The sequence below is a fragment of the Chlorocebus sabaeus genome, chromosome 24 (assembly GCF_047675955.1).
Source record: "Chlorocebus sabaeus isolate Y175 chromosome 24, mChlSab1.0.hap1, whole genome shotgun sequence".
Taxonomy (NCBI): domain Eukaryota; kingdom Metazoa; phylum Chordata; class Mammalia; order Primates; family Cercopithecidae; genus Chlorocebus; species Chlorocebus sabaeus.
The window spans coordinates 39,959,181-39,980,837 of NC_132927.1; the positions used below are offsets into that span (position 1 = coordinate 39,959,181).

A 21,657-nucleotide genomic window follows, 5' to 3' on the forward strand; every position below is an offset into this window, starting at 1 on the left:
TCTCTACACACACACACACCCCGCCCCCCCACTGCTTTTTAAAAATGAACCCTTTGATGAGAGTTAGCTGCAGACAAAATATCACTCCATTCCTAAATACTTCACCATAACAGCATCTCTCCAACCTTCTGTTTTTCATGTCATGGAATTTTTTGAATATCCTATTCTCTCCAACAACTTTCATCCAAAGAGTTCAGGATCTATTGATTGTTCTTGCCTGAATCAATGATTATGCTAGAATCTGCAAAACAGTCATTTTCTAATTCTATCATTCTTTCTACCTCAGCAGGCATTCTTCTAAAAACAAGAGCTTTTTTCCTTTCTCTATTTCTTTGACTAGGAAATCATGATTCTTAAAAATTGTGTATCACAACCTATTGCTTTGTTGCTTTTTGATGCTCAAAGTGTCTGGACTTGGCCATTAAGACCCTTCAAGCCAGCTTCTGTAGCCTTTTGACAGGACCCCATCAGTCTGTAAACCCTACATGAGAAACTCCATGGAAGCATTAGGTAGCTCTAAAAATGGTGTGCTTCCCTCAACTTAAGTATTCAGACATGAAATGACCATTTTCCAGTAATGCTGGGGTAGTCACCTCCACAGCTGCTGAGGTAACTAGAACAGTTCTGTGGTTTTCCCGCCAGATGAAATGGCCTTACCTTGAACACGTCAGGTTTGCTCCTGCCTCAGGACTGCGGCAACAGCTGTTTGCCTGGAGTATTCTTTTTTTTTTTTTTTTTTTTTTGAGATGGAGTCTCGCTCTGTCACCCAGGCTGGAGTGCAGTGGTACGATCTCCGCTCACTGCAAGCTCCGCCTCTTGGGTTCACACCATTCTCCTGCCTCAGCCTCCGGAGTAGCTATGACTACTGGTGCCCGCCACCACACCCAACTATTTTTTTTTGTATTTTTAGTAGAGACGGGGTTGCCTTGTGTTAGCCAGGATGGTCTCGATCTCCTGACCTTTTGATCCGCCTGCCTCGGCTTCCAAACTGCTGGGATTACAGGCGTGAGCCACCGCGCCCGGCCTGCCTAGAGTATTCTTTCCCTGCATGTCTGCATGAGTGACTCCTTCCTGTTATCCAGGTCTTAGCATATATCACCTGCCCAGAGAGAGTCTCTCCCCCACCAATCAACGTGAAGAAGCCCCTGTCATTTCCTATCACATCCTTATCCTGTTTCATTAAAAATTAAAAATGCTGGCCAGGTGCAGTGGCTCATTCCTGTAATCCCAGCACGTTGGGACGGCAGGGCAGGCAGATTGCTTGAGCCCAGGAGTTCGAGACCAGCCTGGGCAACAAGGCTAAACCTCATCTCTACAAAAAATCCAAAAATGAGTTGGGTGTGGTAGTGCGCACCTGTAGTCCCAGCTACTCAGGAGGATTGCTCGAGCTCAGGAGGTGGCAGTTGCAATGAGCCAAGATCATGCCATTGCACTCCAGCCAAGACAACAGGGTAAGACTCTGTCCCCCAAAAAAAAAAAAAAAAAAAAAAAAGACAAACAAAATTTAAAATGTTTAATTATGAAGTATTTCAAATGTACAAAGGTGTAGAAAAAAGTATAACAGACACCCAAATACGTACCACCAATACTTAACAAATATTAATACAACAAATATTAATACTTTTTACTCTATCTGCCTCAGTTTAACAAAATGGAACATTACAGACACAAGTAAAACACTTCACTCCAATAAAGAATTTAGAATACTGGCACCACATTTATGTGTATCTTTCTTGCAATTTGCTCTTTTCACTCAATATAATTTTTAAAAAGTCCTGTTTTAGTGGTGAACTTATTACCTGACTCTTGCTTATTGGTTAATAAGTGGTTGCTGAATACATTAATGTATAATTGATTCAACTTTCACACATTAAAATCACCACGTAAGGACGCTGTGGTGAACGACAGACCACATTTATGACAGTTAAGATTATAATGGAGGCCAGGTGTGGTAACCCATGTGTGTAATCCCAGCAATTTGTTTTTTTTTTTTTTTTTTGAGATGGAGTCTGGCGCTCTCGCCCAGGCTGGAGTGCAGTGGCCGGATCTCAGCTCACTGTAAGCTCTGCCTCCCGGGTTTACGCCATTCTCCTGCCTCAGCCTCCTGAGTAGCTGGGACTACAGGCGCCCGCCACCTCGCCCGGCTAGTTTTTTTGTATTTTTTAGTAGAGACGGGGTTTCACCGTGTTCGCCAGGATGGTCTCGATCTCCTGACCTCGTGATCCGCCCGTCTCGGCCTCCCAAAGTGCTGGGATTACAGGCTTGAGCCACCGCGCCCGGCCTAATCCCAGCAATTTGGGAGGCCAAGGTGGGCAGATCACTTTAGCCTAGGAGTTTGAAACCAGCCTGAGCAACACAACGAAACCCCGTCTCTACATAAAAAATACAAAAATTAGCCAGGCATGGTGGTGCATGCCTGTAGTCCCATCTACTCAGGAGGCTGAGGCAGGGGAATGCTTGAGCCCAGGAGGTTGAGGCTGCAGGGAGCTGCTGTGATTGCACCACTGCACTCCAGCCTTGGCGACAGAGCAAGACTCTCTCTCACTCTCTCTCTCTCTCTATATATATATATGAGCTGAGAAAGTTCCATCATCTAATTGTGGTCCCTGCAAATTCATGGCACAAAGCATTACTCATGTGTCTGTGGTGATGCGGGTATAAAGAAACCTACTGCATTGCCAGTCATATAAAAGTATTGCACACACAATTATGTACAGTACATAACACTTCATAAAGACAATAAAGGACTATGTTACGGGTTTATGTTACTGGTTTAAAAGTCCAATACTATATTTTCTTTTTTTGAGACGGAGTTTTGCTCTGTCAACCAGGTTGGAGTGCAGTGGCACCATCTTAGCTCACTGCGACCTCTGCCACAATGCCCAGCTAATTTTTGCGTTTTTAGTAGAGACAGGGTTTCACCATGTTGGCCAGGCTGATATCGAACTCCTGATCTCAGGTGATCCACCCACCTCAGTCTCCCAAAGTGCTGGGATTACAGGCGTGAGCCACCATGCCCAGCAAGCCTATACCTTTAATCATTATTTTAGAGTGTACTTTCTCTACTTATTAAAAGGAAGTTAACTGTAAAACAGCCTCAGGCAAGTCTTTCAAAGGGTATTCCAGAAGGCACTGTTCTCATAGAAGATGACAACTCCATGTGCTATTGCTCCTAAAAACCTTCCAGTGGGACAAGACATGGAGCAGAAGACCACAAAATTGATGATCCTGACCCTGTGTAGGCCTAGGCTAATGTACATGTCTTTTTTTTTTTTTTTTTTTTGAGGCAGGGTCTTATTCCATCATCCAGTGCAGTAGCGCCATCATGGCTCCCTGCAGCCTCAATCTCCCAGGCTCAGGCCACTACATCCAGCTAATTTTTGTATTTTTGGTAGAGACAGGGTCTCACTATTTTGACCAAGCTGGTCTCAAACTTCTGGGCTCAAGCAGTCTTCCTGCCTCAGCCTCCCAAAGTGGTGAGACTAGAGGCATGAGCCACTGCCCCCAGCCTGTGTCTTAATTTTTAACAGAAGAGTTTTAAAAGTAAAATTAAAAAATAAAATAAAAATTAAAGTAGAAACAGGCTTATGGAATAAGGATATATGAAGAAAATATTTTTGTACAGCTGTACAATGTGTTTGTGTTTTAAGCTAAGCATTATTATAAAAGAGGATAAAGTTAGTATCATGGTGAGTGCTCTCTACAGGTATACCATCTGTTATCATTTATACCATAATTTTATTATACCTTTTTATGTTTAGATATACAAGTACTTATCATTGTGTTACAACTGTTTACAGTATTCAGTAGAGTAAAATGCTGCACAGTGTAGTACAGGTCATACTGTATAGCCCAAGTATGTAGTAGGCTACACTATCTAGGTTGGGTAAGTACAGTACACTGCATGATGTTCACAGAATGAAACTGCCTAATGACCCATTTCTCACTGTTAGGCAATGCATGACTGTAATCACAATTGGATTTCAACAAATGCTAGGCTATGTGCTCGAAACTTCTATCCAGTTTTTAAATCCTAATCATTTAACCCTATGAGGCAGATACTATTATCACTATTTTACAACGGAAATTGAAGCTCAGAGAGACTAATCTGCCCATGCTTTCATAGCTACTAAGTGAACATATTGGAGGAGTCTGGTTTGAAATTCAAGTTATAACATCAAAACCTGTGAATCTGTGTTCATTCCAATGTTAAGCTATTGATCTTCTATGTAAGTATTAAAGTACTGCTATCAACTTTAATCCAGGGATATGCCCAACAGGCTTTAGAGGAGGAATTACATGTAAATTCTATGTATCAGAAGAGAAAGGAAGCAGTATATGATTGTAAAAACATGTAACAACCCAGAAAAGGGTTACAATAAACAATCATCCTTTACTTTTAATTTTTCATGTGATATACTTTTCTAAAACTTTTTTTTTTTTTTTGAGACGGAGTCTCACTCAGTCACCTAGGCTGGAGTGCAGTGGCACCATCTCGGCTCACTGCAAGCTCCGCCTCCCAGGTTCATGCCATTCTTCTGCCTCAGCCTCCCAAGTAGCTGGGACTACAGGCATCCGCCACCACGCCTGGTTAATTTTTTATATTTTTAGTAGAGACGGAGTTTCACTGTATTAGCCAGAATGGTCTCCATCTCCTGACCTCATGATTTGCCCACCTTGGCCTCCCAAAGTGCTGGGATTACAGACATGATAAAACTTTTTCTTATGGAATTTGCATGAAGTAGAGAACAGTAAAGGAAATCCCCACATGCCCATTATCCAGCACAATTATATTTCCCAAAAGTTATCAGGGATGGAGAAGTCAATTATACATATTTTACTGAAGGGCAATTAAGAAACCCCAGGCTGGGCATAGTGGCTCACATCTGTAATCCCAGCACTTTGGGAGGCCAAGGCAGGCGGATCACCTGAGGTTGGGAGTTTGAGACCAGCCTGACCAACATGGAGAAACCCATCTCTACTAAAAATACAAAATTAGCTGAGCATGGTGGCACACGCCTGTAATCCCAGCTACTTGGGAGGCTGAGGCAGGAGAATCACTTGAACCCAGGAGGCGGAGGTTAGAGTGAGCCAAGATCATGCCATTTGCACTCCAGCCTGGGCAACAAGAGTGAGACTCTGTCTCAAAAAAACAAAACAAAACAAACCCCAATGGACAAAATGATGAAACTCTTCAAATTCTTCCCTCCCGACCCCCACACTCCCGCATGTGGCATCAATATAATTTCCGGACTGATCCCAGCTCCAGGGACAGATCCTGATTAGCTCAAACCAATCACAGTAGCCCTACCCCCTTTACCAGTTCAGAAACCTTACATTTTGGGCAATCTGGGCATGCAGTCCCTTCCCAACTAAAAGTACCCAGACATGAAACACTAACTTTAAAGTGGACGGACCCAAGCCAAGTAATGAACAGTGCTTTTACACCATATCTACGAGCTTCAACATTTTCTGATTATTTAAGTCAGTATGCAGCAGAAATTTTGTAAGTACAGCCAGAATCACCCTAACTAACTAGAGATAATCAAATAAAGTCTTGGGTATATCACCAAGTACTGACCTAAGGTAAGAGGCCCCTAAAAAGAAAGATTTAAGAAACATTTTTTAAAAAGTCAAATTTCTACGGCCAGGAGTGGTGGCTTACGCCTGTAATCCCAGCACTTTGGGAGGCAAAGGGGGGTAGATCACCTGAGGTCAGGAGTTTGAGACTATCCTGGCCAACATGGTGAAACCCTGTCTCTACTAAAAGTATAAAAAATTTAACTGGGCATAGTGGTGGGTGCCTGTAATCCCAGATACTTGGGAAGCTGAGGCAAGAGAACTGCTTGAACCCTGGAGATGGAGGTTGCAGTGAGCTGACATGGTGCCACTGTACTCAAGCCTGGGCAACAGAGTGAGACTCCATCAAAAAAAAAAAAAAAAAAAAAAAAAAAAGTCAAATTTCTCCACCTGGAGCATGTGCTGGCAAGAAAAAAAAAAAAAAAAAAAAAAAAAAAAATATATATATATATATATAAAATCCCAGCACTTTGGGAGGCTGAGGCAGGCAGATCACAAGGTCAGGAGTTCAAGACCAGCCTGGTCAACATGGCGAAACCCCGCCTCTATGAAAAATACAAAAATTAGCCAGGCATGGTGGCACGTGCCTGTAATCCCAGCTACTTGGGAGGCTGAGGCAGAAGAATCGCTTGAACTCCCAAGGCGAAGGTTGCAATGAGCCGAGATTGTGCCACTGCACTCCAGCCTGGGGGATAAGAGCGAGACTTGATCTCAAAAAAAAAAAAAAAAAAAAAAAAAAGTCAAATTTCATTCACATTATCTAATTAATTAATTTGGAGATAGGATCTCATCCTGTTGGCCTCGCTGGAGTGGAATGGTACAATCACAGCTCACTGCAGCCTCAGCCTTCCGGGCTCAAGTGATCGTCCTGCCTTAGCCTCCCAAGCAGCTGGGACTACAGGCACACACCACCATACCTGGCCAATTTTTAAACTTTTTCTCCAGAGACTAGGTCTCATTATGTTGTCCAGGCTGCTCTCGAACTCCTGGGTTCAAGTGATCCACCTTGGCCTCTGAAAGTGCTGGGATTACAGGTGTGAGCCACTGCATACTGGTCTTCATTCATATTAAAAAGGGTGACTTTGGGCTGGGCATGGTGACTCCTGCCTGTAATTCCAGCACTGTGGGAGGCCAAGGTGGGCGGATCACTTGAGGTCAGGAGTTGAGACCTGTCTGGCAAACATGGTGAAACTCCATCACTATTAAAAACAGAAAAATTACGCAGGCATGGTGACACACTCCTGTACTACTCGGGAGGCTGAGGCACAAGGACTGCTTGAACCCGGGATGTGGAGGTTGCAGAGAGCTGAGATCACGCCACTGCACTCCAGCCTGGGCAACAGAGTGAAACTCTGTCTCAAAAAGAAAAAAGGGAGGGGTACTTTGATCTTTTGTTCTCCCTCGCTCCCTTACTGTTTTTGTTCAAAAATAAAAAGGAAAAATGAGATACACAGAGGAACTCTCAGAAGACTCTCTATAAAAATCTATGCTCAGTAATAATGGTAGGATCCCTGATTCCAAACACATCAACAAAATGCAAAATGATCTAATTTATCTTACTTTATTTTTTGAGGTGGAGTTTCACTCTGTCACCCAGGCTTGAGTGCAGTGGTGTGACCTTGGCTCACTGCAGCCTCTGCCTCCTGGGTTCTAGTGATTCTCTTGCCTCAGCCTCCCAAGTAGCTGGGATTACAAGCACCCACCACCACGCCCAGCTAACATTTGTATTTTGACTACAGACAGGGTTTCACCACATTGGCCAAGCTAGTCTCAAACTCCCAACCTTAGGTGATCTGCCCGCCTTGGCCTCCCAAAGTACTGGGATTACCAGGCTGGGCGCAGTGGCTCATGTCTGTAATCCCAACACTTTGGGAGGCTGAGGCGGGTGGATCACAAGGTCAGGAGTTTGAGACTAGCCTGGCCAACATGGTGAAACCCCATCTCTACTAAGATTTTATACAAAAACAAGCCAGGCGTGGTGGTGCACGCCTGTAATCCCAGCTACTCGGGAGGTTGAGGCAGAAGAATCACTTGAACCTGGGAGGCGGAGGTTGCAGTGAGCAGAGATTACGCCACTGCACTCCAGCCTGAGCAAAAGAGTGAGACTCTGCCTCAAAACAACAACAGCAAAAACAATTTAATGTAGAATTCCATCTGGCTGGGCATGGTGACTTACGCCTGTAATCCCAGCACTTTGGGAGACTGAGGCAGGAGGATCACTTGCAGCCAGGAGTTCAAGACAAGTCTGGGCAACAGAGTAAGTCTTTTTCTCAAAAAAATAAATAAATAAAAATAAAAAATAAAAAATCTGTCTAGCAAGTTTCTATATGTTTTAGTAATGTATTTATATTTTTTAAGATATAACATAGTCACATGGTTCAAAATTAAAAAGGTACCCAAACTATCTTAGAACATCTTTGTCCTCAAGTCCCTTTCCTGTCCCAGGAGGCAATGTTACTAGCTTCATATAAATATTAGTATTTTCAGAGGCTGTCAATTTGGAGTACAATGTAAATACTGCAGTGAGGTATCTCAACAAAAACCAGCCAGTGTGGCACATATACATACGTGCACATGCACGCACACACACGTGCCATGCACGCGCACACACACACACACAAATAGGTTTAAGAAGCAAAACCCCTAGTGCTGGCAATTTGGATGAAGACCATGCCTGCCGCCTTTAAGAAGTTGGGAGACAGAAAAGTAAACAATTACAAAATAGGAAGACAGGTGGCCAGGCGTGGTGGCTTGGTGGCTCACACCTATAATCTCCTCACTTTGGGAGGCTGAGGTGGGTGGATCATGAGGTTGGGAGATCCAGGCCATCCTGGCCAACATAGTGAAACCCCATCTCTACTAAAATACAAAAAATTAGCCGGGCGTGGTAGTGCGCCTGTAGTCCCAGTTACTCAGGAGGCTGAGGCAGGGGAATCGCTTGAAGCCAGGAGGCAGAGGTTGCAGTGAGCTGAGATCGCACCACTGCACTCCAGCCTGGCAACAGAGCAAAACTCCCATCTCAAAAAAAAAATTAAAAAAAAAAAAAAAAAAAAAGAGACTGGTGCTAGGACAGGGGTGATAGAAACACAAAGCAGACGTATGCAGAAGGCACAATTTTTGGCATAAAGAAAATAAACAACGAATATTAATTTCCTTTCTATTTTCATTTCATTTCATTTAGTCATTTAAATTCATTTCTTATTTTATTTTATTTTATTTATTTTATTTCTTGAGATGGAGTCTCACTCTGTTACCCAGGCTGGAGTGCAGTGGCACGATCTCGGCTCACTGCAAGCTCTGCCTTCCAGGTTCACACCATTCTCCTGCCTCAGCCTGTGGAGTAACTGGGACTACAGGCGCCCGCCACCATGCCTGGCTAATTTTTTGTATTTTTAGTAGAGACGGGGTTTCACCGAGTTAGCCAGGATGGTCTCGATCTCCTGACCTCCTGATCTGCCCGCCTCGGCCTCCCAAAGTGCTGGGATTACAGGCGTGAGCCACCGCGCCTGGCCTTCATTTCACATTTTAAAAGCTATGATTCTTACAGCTATTTGGAAACTTAACATAGTTTACTTTTATATTAACTATTTAAAAAAACAACATGCAATGTTCATGAACACAAAATTAAATAAACAACTCTCAAATCTGAATAACTATAGCCGCACCAAATTGAGCTGGTGCTTTCTTAGATTTTATTTTTCATTTTGTAATTAAAAATACATTTCTAAAGAGCATATGGCCGGGCGTGGTAGCTCATGCCTGTAATTCCAGCACTTCGGGATGCCAACTAACCAGAGCCTCAGGAGTTGGAGACCAGCCTGGCCAACATGGTGAAATCCTCTCTCTACTAAAAATACAAAAATTAGCCGAGGGTAGTGGCACCCACCTATAATCCCAGCTACATGGGAGGCTGAGGCAGAAGAATTTCTTATACCTGGGAGGTGGAGGTTACAGTGAGCCAAGATCGCGCCACTGCACTGCAGCCTGGAGACAGAGAGAAACTCTGTCTCAAAAAAAACAAAAACAAAAAATAAAACAAAACCCAAAAAGCATATGAACTTCACTATGTTTGAAAAGATGACTGTGTTTCACTGCCCAAGGTTCTCAGTGAACTCTCCCAAGATTCTTATCTTTTAGTTAGATACCAATCAGAATGGTTTGAGATGTAAACTATTAAAAATGCCCTTCAGTTCCTTGGAGAAAGAAGAGTTTAAAAGGAAAAACAAAAAGACATAGGAGCCAAGAACTCCACTGGCCACTCTAAAACAATCTCAACAACAAAATAACAATACTCATCTGAGCGCAGTGGCTCATGCCTGTAATCCCAGCTGCTTGGGAGGCTGAGGCAGGAGAATCGCTTGAACCTGAGAGGTGAAGGCTGCAGTGAGCCAAAGTCATGCCACCGCCCTCTGGCGGGGGCAACAGAGTAAGACTCTGACTTAAAAAAAAAACAAAAAAAACTCTTGGATTACAATCCAAAGAATAAATATCCATGAGTCCATACTGATAAAAACAAATCAGTAAATGAGGGAGAAGGAACAAATCTGCCTTAGAGAACTCAAGTAACATATGTAGATATACTCCCTCTAGAAAGTAGAGTTGAATTATCCTCCCCTTGAATGTAGGCTGGACTTGGTCACTTGCATTCAAATAATACAGTACTGAAAGGGTAAAAGATAGTAACCTCACTGTGGAGAAGCTCAGATGACATCACTGTGACCAACTGATCAAGGGTAACTTCAGCAGCAATATGTCATGTTCCTACCATGAACCCCCTGGTATGATAAGAAAGGCATTCACCTCTGTGATATTCTTCCCCAAATAGAAAACCCCAGTCTAATCATGAGAAAACCTCAAACTAACCCAATTTGAGGGATATTCTTTTTTTTTTTTTTGAGAAGGAGTCTCACTCTGTCACCTAGGCTGGAGTGCAGTGGCACGATCTCGGCTCACTGCAACCTCCACCTCCTGGGTTCAATCAATTCTCTTGCCTCAGCTTCCTGAGTAGCTGGGACTACAGGCATGCACCACCACGCCTGGCTAATTTTTGTATTTTTAGTAGAGATGTGGTTTCACCACATTGGTCAGGCTGGTCTCGAACTCCTGACTTTGTAATTCACCCACCTTGGCCTCCCAAAGTGCTGGGGTTACAGGCATGAGCCACTGTGCCTGGCCAATTTGAGGGATATTCTACAAATACCTGGCTAATACTCTTCAAAAGCTTCAAGATCAGACCAGGCATGGTGGCTCATGCCTGCAACCCTAGCACTTGGGGAGGCTGAGACAGGCGAATCTTGAGGCTAGGAGTTCGAGACGAGCCTGACCAGCACGGTGAAACCCCATTTCTACTAAAAATACAAAAATTAGCCGGGAATGGTGGCACACACTTGTAGTACCAGCTACTCAAGAGGCTGAGGCATGAGAATCACTTGAACCCAGGAGGCGGAAGTTGCAGCGAGACAAGATCACGCCTGCACTCCAGCCTGGGCAACAGAGCAAAGACCCTGTCTTCAAAAAAAAAAAAAAAAAAAAGCTTTAAGATCATGAAAAACGAAAGACCAAGAGATCATCACAGACTGGGGGAGACCATGATGATGTGATGATGAAATTCAATATGGTGTCCTTGATTAGATCCTGGACTAGTAAAAGGACATTCATGGAAGACCTGGTGAAATCCAAATAAAGTCTGTCATTTAGTTAATAGTATTATCCCAATGTTACTTTCTTAGTTTTGACAAATGTTCCATGGTTATGTTAACATTAGGGAGGCTGGGTGAAGGGCATACAGGAACTCTGTACTATTTTTGCAACTTTTCTGTAAACCTAACATTATCCCAAAACAATAACAAAAAAATTTTTTTTTGAGACAGGGTCTGGCTCTGTCCCCCAGGCTAGGCTAGAGTACAGTGGCACAATCTCGGCTCACTGCAACCTCTGCCTCCTGGGTTCAAGCAACTCTCCTGACTCAGCCTCCCAAGTAGTTGGGATTACAGGCGTGTGCCACCACGTCTGGCTAATTTTTTGTATTTTTAGTAGAGATGTGGTTTCACCAAGTTGCCCACGCTGGTCTCGAACTCCTAAACGCAAGTGATCTGCCCACCTCAGCCTCCCAAAGTGCTGGGATTACAGACTTGAGCCACCAGGTCCGGCCGACAAAAAGTTTTTAACATATCATGGACGTTTAAAGTTCTAGACAGAAAAATATTTCGGGTATTAACACACTAGGAATGTCCCAATGCTGAAAAGCCCTTCAGTCAAACTCAACTCTAGACCTGAGATGGCTCTAGCAGGTCAATCAGGACTACCACCACCAATCTCTGCCCTAGTCACGTCCCTAATCTAGCTTCATAATAAACTGCAAAATATAGCAGAGCCAACAGAAACTCCTTCCATACACCAATATCCCCTTCCCCAAAGCAGTACTAAGGAAAGGTAAAAATAAAATTTCAAGTTTTTGTTTGTTTGTTTTTTGAGATAGAATCTCCCTCTGTTGCCCAAGCTGGAGTGCAGTGGTGCGATCTCTGCTCACTGCAACCTCTGCCTCCCGGGTTCAAGCGATTCTCTTGCCTCAGCCTCCCGAGTAGCTGGGAATGGGTGCGCCACCACACCTGGCTAATTTTTGTGTTTTTTTTGTAGAGACAGGGTTTTGCCATGTTGGCCAGGCTGGTCTCGAACTCCTGACCTCAGGTGATCCATCTGCCTTGGCTGCCCAAAGTGCCCCAAAGTATTGTAATCCCAACAAGCGTGAGTCACTGTGCCTGGCCAAATTTCAAGAATTCTCACAAATACTCCCAAATTTGGAAAGAAGCAAACTGAGGGAGTTGGTAGGCAACCTCAAAAAATCTCTCGAAAGTAGTAAGTACTCCTACTTACTACTGCAGGAGCTCAGCAAAGGCATGAAGAGCTGGTAGGGCTATTTTTTAACATCTCCACGCTCAGCTTGGGAAATGAGAAGCAGCCCCTAAGAGTGGAATATACCTGGGACTTGTTGGAATAGGATTTGGTATAGGACATTCAATGGGATCTCAGATGAAAGGACAGATTCCAGGTCACCCACCAAGGACTGTCTCAGCCCCAGTATGTGACTAGTTTTTGCCAGTGGAAGCGATGCCTGCCGCAGTTAGGTTAGGATTAAGAGATAATGGGTCTTCTCCACCTTCTCTTTGCTCAACTGCTGGCTGGATGGAGAGGACTCCTTGGTCCTACAGGATGGTACAGCCATAAAATGAAAGGAGTCGCAGCCTACCAATCACCAGATGAAAGGCTATCTGCTGACCAGGAAAACCTACATTTGGCTGCATCAGTCAATCAGCGGTGAACATATCTGAAACATGTAGTTTTAAAACTCCAAATCTGCTTGCAGAGGTGGCATCCTACAACTTCTTAGGGGACAAGTGAGAAAAAAACCCAAAAAACTCCAAAACACAATGATTCCAACTTCTTAATGTTATTCATTATTTAAAAAAACTTAAAGTGAATTTCAAGAGTCAGAAGCTCTTGTATTAAAATACCTAAATTTCAGTCATTTCTTTCATACTATTTATTTTTTGGGATTCTAGCTCTTTTTAATACTGTTGAAATATATATTTTTTTTTTTTGAGACAGAGTCTCACTCTGTTGCCCAGACTGGAGTGCAGTGGCGCGATCTCGGCTCACTGCAACTTCCACCTTTCGGGTTCAAGCAATTCTCTGCCTCAGCCTCCTGAGTAGATGGGATTACAGGTGCCCGCCACCACACCCAGCTAATTTTTGTATTTTTAGTAGAGATGGGGTTTCAACATCTTGGCCAGGCTGGTCTTAAACTCATGACCTTGTGATCCACCCGCCTTGGCCTCCCAAAGTGCTGGGATTACAGGTGTGAGCCATTGCACCTGGCCGCTGCTGAAATTTTTAAACTTTTTTTTTTTTTTTTTAAATACAAACAGGGTTTCACTATGTTGCCCCAGCTGGTCTCGAACTCCTGCATGTAAGAAATCCTCCTGCTTTGGCCTTCCAAAGTGCTGGGATTACAGGCATGAACCAATACGCCTAGCCTATTACTGAAATTTTTTTTTTTTTTTTGAGACGGAGTCTCGCTCTGTCGCCCAGGCTGGAGTGCAGTGGCCGGATCTCAGCTCACTGCAAGCTCCACCTCCCGGGTTTACGCCATTCTCCTGCCTCAGCCTCCGGAGTAGCTGGGACTACAGGCGCCCGCCACCTCGTCCGGCTAGTTTTTTGTATTTTTTAGTAGAGACGGGGTTTCACCGGGTTAGCCAGGATGGTCTCGATCTCCTGACCTCGTGATCCGCCCGTCTCGGCCTCCCAAAGTGCTGGGATTACAGGCTTGAGCCACCGCGCCTGGCCTATTACTGAAATTTTTAATGATGATGACAACCTCATAACAATCCCAAAAGTACTATTACATCCATTTTGCTGATGAGAAAAGCACAAGTAATATGCAGTAAAGCCGGTTTCTGAATTCAAGTTTTCTTATTCCACAGCCCATGCTCTACATGATTATGTACAGTAGAGAACCTAATTCCTGTACTCTACTGTCTCTACATAAGCATGTAGTATACTAATATTTTTAAAGGGGGGGGTATTAGCAGAGCACCTGGAAGCAGTAGCTGCTAGTGTCTAAAGTGGCAAGGTCAGTGGCAAACCTGAAAAATCTACTGGCAGCCACAAAAGCTTTATATGAGACATTCAAGTAGCTTAATATTTATCAGGCATATCCTTTCTTTTCTTTTCCTTTTTTTTTTTTTGAGAAAGGGTCTCACTCTGTGGCCCAGGCTGGAGTACAGTGGTGCAATCACAGCTCACCGCAGCCTTGACCTCCCTGGCTCAAGCAATTCTCCCACCTACCTCAGCCTCCCAAGCAGATGGGACCACAGACATGTCACCATACCTGATTATATTATACATATCTGATGTCAGCTTATCTGAAGCAAAACTGCACAGAGGAATCTTAACAATCTGGTTATTAACATTTCAGAGAAACGGGGAAGAGTCAAATAGGAACAATCACACATATGCATTACCAGTATGTCCCAGAAGAAACAATACTTTGGGATAAAAAGCATACATTGGTTTAATTTCAGGAAAATCGTTTCCAGAAAACATTTATAATGTAGAGGAATGTATATGTATGTTTTAAACTAACACAGAATTAGCTCTAAGACAATTTGCCAAAGAGCCATTTGTTTTAAATTCAGAAGAACTGCTGAATATTTAGTGGAAGGTATGCTAAACTGACATCTGCTACAACTCTAATATAATTTTAAATTTCACATTCATTAATGACTAAGACAATGTCTCTGTAAATTAATCCTGCTTAGCTAGTCTGATTATCGTATTCTTATTCACACAAACGTTCAAGATAGTGGTTGCAGCAACATATGGCATCCCATGCATTAAATATACTAAAATTCTCAGGAAAAGCACAATTTTTAAAGTACAGGAATCTGTTACCAAGGAAAAGGGGGAGGACTGGAAGGAAATGACACATACTTTCTCATGCAGTGTGAGATTATGCTGCAGGTTCCAGATATAACATTCAAAGCATCTTTTTAAAAATAAAAATATTTTCCTCAATAACATCCTGAGATGTCCAGTTTTGCATGTACATCTTGCATCCAAACGTCACCCTTTACGGTAATTCCACAAATGCCCAGAATCTTTCAACAAGAACAATTAACTGCCTTTTTCCTTTCCAGAACAACCAGCTGGTTAACCAAACAGAGAAACCAAATTTCCCTAGTCACCAGATGTCTTAATTTGGAACAGTTAGAAGCAATTTGGAATAATCCAATTCTTGAATTGGTACTACTTGTTTACTATTTCTTCATTTTCTAATTTTGAAAAGATGCTTTTAAGAATTAAGCAAATGCTATCTTTAATAACTGCAAAAACAATGAGGAAAAACAAAAAGAACCATATCCTGTTACAGAATGATGTTTACATTATCTAAAAGCCAGCTACTTAAATATTGTACACATTACAGTTAGAAACTGATAAGCTCTAACAACATTAAATCTGCTCAAAAGTTCTAAAGAATTACCCTACTCAAGAATTCAAAAACAGCCAGGCCCAGTGGCTCACACCTGTAATCCCAGCACTTTGGCAGGCCGAGGCAGGCAGATCACGAGGACAGGAGTTCAAGACCAGCCTGGCCGACGTGGCGAAACCCCATCTCTACTAAAATATACAAAAATTAGCCAGGCGTGGTGGCGTGTGTCTGTACTCCCGGCTACTCAGGAGGCTGAGGCAGGAGAATCACTTGAACCTGGGAGGCAGAGGTTGCAGTGAGCTGAGATGGTGCCACTGTACTCCAGCCTTGGCGACAGAGCAAGACCCTGTCTTTAAAAAAAAAAAAAAAAAAAAAAAGAATTCAAAAACAATTCTTGGCCAGGTGCGGTAGCACTTTGGGAGCCTGAGGTGGGTGGATTGTTTGAGCCCAGGAGTTTGAGACCAGTTTGGGCAACACCGCTAAACTCCATCTCTACAAAATTTAGCTAATTTTTGTACTTTAGAGCTACATGTACAGGGCGTGGTAAAGTGGTGGTAGTCTCAGCTACTCGGTATGCTGAGGCGGGAGAAACACCTGAGCCCAGGGAGGTTGAGGCTGTAAGTTGAGCTGTGATTGCACCACTGCACAACAGCCTGGGTGACAGAGTGAGACTCTGTCTCAATACCAAAACAAACCAACAAAAAAACAGTTCTGGAAAGGTTATGACATGATAGGCCTAGAACATAACAAATTCAGCAAAGAACAGTCATGAAGTCCCTTTCTTCATGCAGGAAAGGACAGAAGGAGATAGGTGGATACATAGCCCAATAACTAATTATAATAATAAAAATAGTGATAAGTGTCATAAAAAAATAACAACATAGGGTAAGGCAAGAACAATGAGGCAGGAAAAGCCATTTCTATTCCATCATTAAAGGAAGCTTCCCCCATGAGGTGACATTTGAGCCGAGACCAGGACAAAATGAGGGAGGCAAGGGAGTGGATTACATGGAGCAAGAGCTGCCTAGGCAGAGAGAAACAGCAAGTGGGCCAGTGTAGCTAAAGTCAGAGAAAGAAAGAAGGGTGTAGAAAATGAGATTAAAGAGGTAGCCGGAGTCAGATACCATGACTCTGTCGGTCATGGTAAGAACTCTGGATTTTATTCTCAAGTGAGAAAGAAAGCCACTGTAGGTTGAGAGCAGGTAAGAGACACTGAGAATGGGTTCCTTGGGCTGCTACCTGGAGAACAGACCAGAGGGCAAGAGAGTATAAGTAGTTTAGAGGTTTGTGCAAAATTCTGAGAAAGAGTTATGACAGAAATGGCTGGATGTAGGTCACAAATATGAAAGAATTTTCTGGTAAGACTGCAAGTGGTGTGTGAGAAGAACAGTCAAAAATGATTCTTGTCTCAAAAAAAAAAAAAATGATTCTTAGGTTTCTGGCTTAAGCAGCAAGGTAAATATGAAATATGTTGTTGGTATATTATTAATACTTTAATTACAAGCTTTTTTTTTTTTTTTTTGAGACGGAGTTTTGCTCTTGTTGCCCAGGCTGAAGTACAATGGCACGATCTTGGCTCACTGCAATCTTTACCTCCCAGGTACAAGCGATTCTCCTGTCTCAGCCTCCCAAGTAGCTTTAATTACAGGCATGCTCCACCACACCTGGCTTTTTCTTTTTTTGTATTTAGCAGAGACGGGGTTTCACCACGTTAGTCAGGCTGGTCGCGAACTCCTGACCTCAGCTGATCCACCCGCCTCAGCCTCCCAAAGTGCTGGGATTACGGGAATGCACCACTGTGCCTGGCCTAATTACAAGCTCTTCAGATAAGATGATTAACTGGACAATCTGATAAATATCCAGTTGTTTATACAGGCATTACTGATAAATTGTGGTATGTAAATATAATAGAATTCTCTTTTTTTGTTGTCTTTTTGGGACCAAGTCTTGCACTGTAACCCAGGCTGGAGTGCAGTGGAATGATCTCGGCTCACTGCAACCTCCCGGGTTCAAGTGATACTCCTGCCTCAGCCTCCCAAATAGCTGGAGTTACAGGCACCCACCACCACACCCAGCTAATTTTTGTAGTTTTAGTCGAGACGGGGTTTCACCATGTTGGCCAGGCTGGTCTCAAACCCCTGGCATCAAGTGATTCGCCCACCTCGGCCTCCCAAAGTGCTGGTATTGCAGGCATGAGCCACTGCGCCTGGCCTAGAATTCTACATAGCAATAAAAAACATACAACTGGTACATGCAACAATGTGGATGAATCTCAGAACTGGTTAGATGCCTGACACAAAAAGTTCCTACAGGATTTCATTTATATAAAGTTTAAAAAAAGGCAAAACAAATCTATAATGGCAGAAGTAAGAATACTAGTTATTTTGGGGGGAGATATAAACTGAGAAACAGAACAAGAGAATTCTGGGTGGTGATTACGCTCAGATGCATACATTTAAAAATAAAATCATGGTGCTCGCTTCAGCAGCATATGTACTAAAATTGGTACAATACAGATTAGCATGACCCCTGCACAAGAATTACAGTGTGTGAAACATTCCATATTTTTAGAGGCGTGTGTGTGTGTGTGAGAGAGAGAGACAGGGTCTCACTCTCTGTCACATAGGCTGGAGTGCAATGACACAATCTTGGCTCACTGCAATGTCAGCATCCCAGGATCAAATGATCCTCTGGCCTCAGCCTACCAAGTAGCTGAGACTACAGGCATGTGCCACCATGCCTGGCTAATTTTTGTTTTTCTGTAAGAGATGGGGTTTTGCCATGTTGCCCAGGCTGGCCTCAAACTCCTGGACTCAAGCAATCTGCCCACCTCAGCCTCCCAAAGTGCTGGAATTATAAGCAGGAGGCACTGTGCCTGGCTTTTACGTGTATTTTAACAAAGAAGAACATTCAGATAACAAGAAAGAATATTTGGAAATTAAGAATAAGATAGCAGAAATACAAAATCCACAGAAGAGCGAAAAGATATGGTTAAGGAATTCGCCCAACTAAAGTAGAAGAAGAAGAAAGAAAGAATGAAATCAGAGGATTGATCAATCAATCAAAGTCAAACATCCTAAAAACGAAAAGTCCAGAAAGAAAAATAGAAAGAAAAAAACAAACAAACAAACAAACCTGAGTGTTCAGCAAAAAGGACAGCAAAAGAAAGCCATACCAAGTCACATGTATCTTGAAATTTCATAATGCTGGGGATAAAGGAAAGATTCTACAAGTGTCCATGGAGAAAAGGGGTCTCATAAAAAATTTGAAGAATAGTAACAACATCAGACTTCTCAACAGCAACCCTCAGGGAAAAAACGAATAATGGCTTGAAAATTCTGGGTCAAAATTATCTCTAACCTGGAGTCTTTTTAGCCAGTCAAGTTAACAATGAAATGTGGGTCTAGAACAGAGATATTTTATGTGTGTGTATTTTTAAAAATCATGGAGTGAATGACTCCCTACTTTTGCTAAGCCTCAAACTGTGGAAAGAGCACTGACGGTCGGCAGGTGGTGGGGAAGAGCATGGAGAGAAACCTCCTGTTGGGGCCTGCTGAGACTGAGTAGAGCGGCAACAAGGAGAAAACCCTCCAGCATCCCAGGCCTGACACTAAGCACAAGATCGTAACAGCTCATAGCTGAAGGAATTTGAAGTTTTGGGTATGTTAATGTCAACTATAGTAACACCAAAACCCAAACCAGGCTAGATTGTTCAAACCGCAACACTCACAGTCTGATAGAAGCACAGATATCCATTTCTGAGGCTAAATACTTCTTACCTTAGTCTCTACTATTCTTGTACACATGATGTACAGAATTCAATTTTAAAGAGACAGAGAAATATCAACAAGTTATCAAGAAATGAGGCAATAAACAGAAAAAAACCCGGAGAACACTCAGATATATACTATATACCTACTAATAGTGTAACTATACACTCCCACTGCTTCACTTGACAAGCCTTAAAAGCAAACAAAAAAACTGAAATAATTGTGAATTGGTTATTTTTAAGCACCCCCCAAAACAGAAAACAACAAGTATTGGCAAGAATGTAGAAACTATAGTACAGCCAAAATGGAAAAGAGTATGAAGGTTCCTAAAAAAATTAAAAATAGGCTGGGCACCGTGGCTCACAGCTGTAATCCCAGCACTCTGGGAGGCCAAGGCAGGAGGATCACCTGACGTCAGGAGTTTGAAATCAGCCTGGCCAACATGGTGAAACCCCATCTCTAGCAAAAATACAAAAATTAGTTGGGCATAGTGGCATGTGCCTGTAATCCAAGCTACCCAGGAGGCTGAGCCAGGAGAATCGCTTGAATCTGGAAGGTGGAGATTGCAGTGAGCCATTGCAATCATGAGATTGCAATCATGCCATTGCAATCCAGGCTGGCTGACAGAGTGAGACTCTGTCTCAAAAAAAAAAAAAAAAAAAAAAAGAAATGCAATCAGTATGTCAAAGAGATATCTGTACTCCCAGGTTCACTGCAGCATTTTTTTGCAACAGCCAAGATATAGAATCAACCTAAGTGTTCTTCAGTTGATGAATGGATACAGAAAATGTGGTGTAAAAATACAAAAATTAACCGAGCATGGTGGTGTGCACCTGTCGCCCCAGCTACTCAGGTATACATTTGTGTATATACACAATGGAATACTATTCAGCCTTAAAAAAGAATAAAATCCTGTCATTTGTGAAACAGATAAACCTGCAGGACATTATATTATAAACTAAAGTAAACCAGATATAGAAAGCCAAATATCACATGATCTCATCTAGATGTGTGCATGTATACAAACATACATATCTATATGTGAAATCTAAAACGGTCAAACCCATGGAAGCAGAGAGTAGAAAGGTGGTTAACCAGGGCTGGGAAGGAGGGAGAATTGGGGAGATGTAGATCAAAGGGTATAAAATTTCACTTGGAAAGAGGAGTAAGTTCAAGAGCTCTAATGTACAATATGGTGACTATAGTTAGTAACAACGTACTGTATACTTGAAAATTGCTAAGAGGGGGCAGGCACAGTAGCTCACGTCTGTAATCTCACCACTTTGGGAGGCCGAGGCAGGCTGACTGCTTGAAGTCAGGAGTTTGAGACCAACCTCGCCAATATGGTAAAACCCTGTCTCTACTAAAAATACAAAAAAAAAAAAAAAAAAAAATCAGCTGGGCATGGTAGCAAGTGCCTGTAGTCTCAGCTACTCAGGAGGCTAAGGCACGAAAATTACTTGAACCTGTGAGGTGGAGGTTGCAGTGAGCTGAGACTGTGCCACTGCACTCCAGCCTGGGTGACACAGCGAGACTCCATCTCAAAAAAAAAAAAAAAAAAAAAAAAAAACCTGCCAAGAGTTGCTAAGAGACTAGATTTTAAGTGTTCTCACCACATCCAAAAAAATGTATGTAAGGCAGTGGGTATGTTAATTGGCTAGATCTAGTCATTCCGCAATGTATACACATATCAAAACATCTTGCTGTACACCATAAATATATACAACATTTATTTGTCAATTAAAAAATACATTTTTTAAAAAAGAATGTGAAGAAACTGGAACCCTTATATATTGCTGGTGGAAATGTAAAATGTAGCAGCCTCTATGGAAAACACTTTGGCAGTTTCTCATAAAGCTAAACATATGTTCATGTAAAAACTTATAAATAAATTTCATAGTAGCATTATTATTATTTGAGACAGAGTCTCACTCTGCGGCCCAGGCTGGAGTACAGTGGCACAATCTCGCAATCTCAGGTGACTGCAACCTCTGCCTTTTGCAGCACTCTGGGAAGCTGAGGCAGGTGGATCACCTGAGGTCAGGAGTTTGAGACCAGCCTGACCAACATGGTGAAACCCCATCTCTACTAAAAATACAAACATTAGCTGGGAGTGGTGGCGGGCACCTGTAATCCCAGCTACTCAGGAAGCTGAGGCAGGAGAATCGCCTGAACCCAGGAAGTGTAGGTTGCAGGGAGATGAGATCATGCGATTGCACTCCAGCCTGGCTGGCAGAGCAAGACTGTCTCAAAAAAAAGAATTACTTCAGTCTTCGCATCAAAAACTATGCAAGCCAGAGAAGAAAGGAATGACAATTT

General features: G+C 42.8%; 1 protein-coding gene and 1 pseudogene across 7 annotated transcripts in view; one reads left to right on the forward strand and one right to left on the reverse strand.

The window, feature by feature from the left end:
* The window catches only part of WDR89 (WD repeat domain 89), a 65,897-nt gene that overhangs the window by 24,110 nt on the left and 20,130 nt on the right, over window positions 1–21,657 (reverse strand). The gene's annotated exons all lie outside the window — the stretch shown is intronic.
* Window positions 18,041–18,137, forward strand: LOC119619235 (U6 spliceosomal RNA; annotated as a pseudogene).